This window comes from Nematostella vectensis, chromosome 6 (genome assembly GCF_932526225.1).
Source record: "Nematostella vectensis chromosome 6, jaNemVect1.1, whole genome shotgun sequence".
NCBI lineage: Eukaryota > Metazoa > Cnidaria > Anthozoa > Actiniaria > Edwardsiidae > Nematostella > Nematostella vectensis.
In genome coordinates this window covers 17,618,367-17,624,145 of record NC_064039.1, presented here as the reverse complement: position 1 = coordinate 17,624,145, position 5,779 = coordinate 17,618,367, and the positions used below count along the sequence as shown (strand labels likewise).

The following is a 5,779-nucleotide window of genomic DNA, read 5'->3' as shown; positions in this document are numbered from 1 at the left end:
ATTACTTGGCTGTAACTACCCTATACCCCTGAATACCCAACCCTAACTAAACTACACCCCTATAACCGAGCAGTTACCTACCCTATAACCCTGAGTACCCACCCCTAACTAAACTACACCCTACGACCTAGCACTAACTAGCCTATACTCCTGAATACCCAACCCTAACTAAACTACACCTCTACTACCTAGCACTAACTACCTTATACCCATGAGTACCCACCGCTAACTAAGCTACACCCATATGACTTAGCACTTACTACCCTATACCCCTTACTGGACGAAAAAAAGGAAATAAGTACCTTTAAATGTATACAAAAAGGCGAAGAAATTTAAACTTTAGATACATTTCAGTGTATCTTTCAGTAGGCTGAAATATTAACTATAAGTACCTTTCAGCGCTTTTTCAAGGGTTTCGAAATGTTCATTTCGAAACCTTTAAGAAAACCACTGAAAGATACAAAAATTTAAACTTTATGAAACTATCCTGAACACGTAAATCTCAGTAAATCTTATCTTTAATAACTTTTAAGTTCCTTAAATAAACATTAATGTAACTTTCCTGAATTTTAAAGCCATTAAATATTATCTTTAAATTTCTTTTAAGGTCCTTAAATAAACGTTTATGTGACTATCCTGAATTTTTAAAGCCATTCAAGTGTACCTTTATATAACTATTATGAACTCATTAAATTTCACCTTTTAACATTTAGAAAGTTTATCTCAATTTCATATTTAAGAACCTATAAATAACGTTTCTAGGTGTTTTTCAATATAGATTGTGTGTGGTTCTACAGCGTTCACGGCTGGAGCACTGAGAATTTTGCATAGTTTAATCCACATCATCATAATAATTTTTGAGCAGGGAGACACAATCAATATTAAGCTTCCATTCTATTTTTATTTAAATCCTCTGTCGTCTCTTACATGTGCATAATGGCATGAAATCTGATTTGATATACAAATCTTATAACTTACATCTAAAAAGCCATCTTTTATGTGATAAAATGCTAACTACGAAAACTAATGTAGAACAAAAATCAAACAGTCAGCTTGACTCAAAAGCATATTTTATGAAAGTAGGAAATAATCAATGTTTTTATATGTATATACAAATGTAGAATAGAGACAAAAACATCATGAAAATTATTTAAAAAGGCTGAAAAGCCCTAGCCAAAAATTAACAAGAGCCTTGTAAATCGTATTTGATTTTTAAGAAATATTTTGTATTGATGATATAAAAAGAAATAGACTTACATAACCCTATTCGCTGCTGACAAATATGGACTAAATACTATTGGATTGTGTTGGATGCTGCGGGGTAGAGGTATGTAGAGATCTTGGTGCACTGCCGTCAAGCATCTCATTGGAGGTTCGCTTTAATACTGCCTATTTCTTGTTGTTCTCTGGACAGGGTCTGTCTGATCGTCTTACTCCTCTCACTCTCTTTGCCATCTTGAGCAAAGCCCTGCGACTAAGTTACATTGTCAGTGATGGCTTTCTAACACCTTCAAAATCCTAAGCTTTTTTCTCTCCCAATTCAATGATTTAAAGAAGAAGACAACCCCATCTCCCTCTTCCTCGCTCTTCTCTGATGAAATGTTGTGTACATCATTCAGAACATCGGCAAACCTCTCCTTCTTCTCCTCTGGCCAGTTAATAGCCTCCGCAGCATTTAGGACTATCTGCTGTTTCTGTAAAGGAAGAAATTGTTTGATAAGTATCTGCACTGTTTTATAAAGCCTATACTTGTCGAGCTCAATTTATTATTCCCTTCTTCATAGCCATAAATGCAGGAAAAGCTTTGCACAGTTTCATATTTTCTTGACCAGGAAAGAGAAGTGACTATGTTTTCAGAAACTATTATTTTATTTTGTCATCCTTTTTGGAATCTATATTGTTTTTTCATTAGTGCACTCCCCAAGTGAACTTGCACTAAGGTGATCCTATGGCTTTTTGTGTGGCACCCTCACACAAGGGGATAAGCCCTTATTGACAATCTCTAATTTCCTGGATAGTTTGTAAATGCTGAATTAGTTACTTGTTGTGCTGTTATTTTGCCACCAAAGGCTGGAGAGAGTGCAAGTTCACCAAACAAAAAGTCATTTGATTTGTTTACAAACACACAAGTGTTGCACAAGTGCAAGTCTACTTTTTCCAGCAAATACAGCATTTAAAATTTTAATACAATCCTTTAAAAGAGCCATTCAAGCAAGTATAATAGCAATATTGATACCAACCTATCAAAACCTTTGTGGAAATTTTAAGAATAAAAGGAGTTCATAAAAACTAAAATGCTATTGTGTTAAAGAGAAAATTTTAATGAGAAAATTCAGAGGGTTTAACTACACCAACAATATTCAATTTTAAATACTCACTATGATGACCGTCTGGTACTGTCTGCATGATTTCCTATGAGCATCCAGTGTCCCATCATACTTTCTATATATGTTATCCTTCAGGCTTTGGAAATACTGTTAAATGCAGCTAAAAGGGAAAAAATCAATTGGCAGGCTCGAATCGCAGAAACATCTTTCTTGTTTCACATCAAGGATGGTGGCAAAAAAAACGCTACGACTCTCAAGCAATAAAAAATGAATATGTTCAAAAGTAACAGACAATTAACTTAATGAAAAACAATCAAAATCAAGAATAGATGATAGTGACAATAGCATAATGTCAAATGGTATTTTATCACGAATCATGCTTCATTTGCAAACTTTATTAGATCTGAGATCAGCGTTTTAAGTTGACGGTGGCGGTTAACTGCCAGTTCCTGCCTTCTAATGAAACCCCTGATATTGATTGCTTATATTGATTATGTTGACTGACTTTGAATTAAGTGTCATCCTCTTTTTGAACCAAAGCCTAAAATACTGGACAACTAAAACTTATAGTAAACAGACACAATCAAAAATGCAACATTTCTTAGGGATTTTCTGCTGAAAATGTAAAAGGGTTGTTCTTACCATTGAAAATCATCATTTTACATCTGGTTGCATTTGAACCAGAAAAATAAAGAGATGCCAAGCAATGTACTAGCTCAATAACAACCGAGCATAATCTTAAAAAAAAAAAAACATTGATTTGTATAAAATACAATTCAATAAAACAAGTGTTTCATGTGAAGAATATAAGATTTCTCCGCTGGCCAGATAAGATAGAACCGAAGGCTCTTTAGCGTACGGCGGAACGCTGATTCGAAGCGAATGATAGACACTACTCAAAGAGGAAAAAAAAAACGCCTAAACTCGAAATGTTGCCCTTAAAGACAAAAAATATTCAAGAAACGAATAAACAAGAACTGGTTCCGATCAGTTAGGCTTACCTGAAAGTCTCTGGGGCTCCCTTTCGGCGACAATTTCAGCGAGTTTTGTCTTCACTGTTGAATTCTCACCTCACGCACGCAGTCGCTGATTTCCCGCATTAAAAGCTCTGTTTTCCCTCAAAACTTGAAGGTTATGTGGTCAACATGTTTTCATTGGTAGGCTTTGCCATTCGATTTGATGTCATTGAAAGAAATAGCGCATCTTTTGGAGTGGATTTAGAGAGAAGTTAGATGAACCAAAGTCACACTGCTAAACACGCTATGCGAATAGCCCGCCGTGGTAGTCACGTGAAGGGAAAACAATAGATACGCTTGCGCGTCACTTCCTCTCGCATAATGACTGACTTCCTCTCCGCCGGTGAAGCTGTTATTATTACTGCTAAAGTCAAAGTAATCCTAAAATAATGCGAATATCAATTTTTCATCGCTTTTTCTTTCTGCCAAAATACAAATCACTTGGTTAAACAAGAAACCGAATATTCTTAAAGCTATTTATATGCGTTTTATAAAACGTTCCTGATATTAGCAAAAAAATAGCCCGTACCACTGAGCCATAGCGCCACTCTCGAGATATCAAGAAAAAACTACTCTATACCTTATAAGGCTGGGTAAACAAGTCTATACGGTGATTACTTCTAGTTTTCAAGAGAGTGGCGCGATAGCTCAGTGGTACGGGGTTCGCTTCTCAAACAAGAGGCGAGTGGTTCGAATCCAGGTCAGATCAACTTGGGATTTTTTCAGGGGTGTTAAGATAAGGACGTTAAGGGGACGTTAAGATTAGTGAGTTAGTGGGTGAGTTGACAGGGTGTACAGGGTAACAAGAGTTGGTCAAACGGGTACTAGACTTCAAGGGATGGTAATAAGGGTCAATGATATCAAGAACTAGGTCATAGGGGTGCAAGTTATGAATGAGTGGGTACACAGGGGTAGAGGGTATCAATGGCATGGTCTTGGAGGTGCAGGGTTTTAGGGGATGGTTCAACCAGTCACAGGGTTTCAAGAGCTAGGTAATATGGGTACATGATAAAAATTAATAATTAATAATGACAATTAATAATTAATAATGACAACTAATAATTAATAATGACAATTAATAATGACATATAATAATTACTAATGACATATAATAAGTAATAATGGCAATTAATAAGTAATAATGGCAATTACTAATTAATAATGACAATTACTAATTAATAATGACAATTACTCATTAATAACGACAATTACCAATTAATAATGACAATTAATAAGTAATAATGACAATTAATAAGTAATAATGACAATTAATAAGTAATAATGACAATTGATAAGTAATAATAACAATTACTAAGTAATAATAACAATTACTAAGTAATAATGACAATTACTAAGTAATAATGACAATTACTAATTAATAATGACAATTACTAATTAATAATGACAATTACTAATTAATAATGACAATTACTAATTAATAATGACAATTAAAAATTAATAATGACAATTACTAATTAAAAATGACAATTAAAAATGACAATTAATAATGACAATTAATAATGACAATTAATAATGACAATTAATAATGACAATTAATAATGACAATTAATAATGACAATTAATAATAATAGCTACCCTATATCCCTGAGTATCCACGCCTAACTAAGCTACACCCCTACGACCTAGCACTAACTACGCTATACTCCTGAATACATACCCCTAACTGAGCCTCACCCTTATGACCTAGCAATAACTACACTTTACCCCTGAGTACCCAACCCTTGCTAAGCTACACCCCTGTGACGTAGCACTAACTACCCTATACCCCTTAAAACCATACCCTAACTAAACTACACACCTCTAACCCTGTGTACCCACTCCTAACTAAACTACACCCCTATGTCCTAGCACTAAGTAGCCTATACCCCTATGTACATACACCTAGCTAAGCTACATCCCTACGACCTAGCACTAACTACCCTATACCCATGGGTACCCACCTCTAACTAAGTTACACCCCTATGACTTAGCACTTACTACTCTACACCCCTGAGTACCAACCCCTAACAAAGCTACACCCCTATGACCTAGCACTTACTACCCTATATCCCTGCCTACCCATCCCTAACTGACCTCCTATGACACATAATCACATAACTACCCTTTACCCATGTATGACCAAGCGCTTACCAACTTGCACCCCTGTGATTCTGCCGTTCATATCCTGTACCCCTGTGCACCCACCCCCTAATACCATCGTCCTTACCTTAGCACCCCTAAAAAAGTCTCAAGTTTATCTTAACTGGATTCGAACCCTGGCCCGTTTGCTTGAGAAGCGAAGCCCGTACCACTGAGCTATAGCGCCACTCTCGAGATATCAAGGAAAAACTACTCTATACCTCATAAGGCTGGGTAAACAAGGCTATACGGTAGTTACTTCTAGTTTTCAAGAGAGTGGCGCGATAGCTCAGTGGT

General features: G+C 35.8%; 1 long non-coding RNA gene across 1 annotated transcript; it reads right to left on the bottom strand.

Moving 5' to 3' along the window:
* Positions 1-881: 881 nt before the first annotated feature.
* On the bottom strand, positions 882-3,594 carry LOC125568066. The gene is made up of 3 exons (XR_007312055.1): positions 3,329-3,594; positions 2,379-2,487; positions 882-1,694 (listed from the first exon to the last, which is right to left on the bottom strand). It is a non-coding gene; the product is annotated as an uncharacterized LOC125568066 (long non-coding RNA).
* Between the last annotated feature and the right edge of the window lie 2,185 nt (positions 3,595-5,779).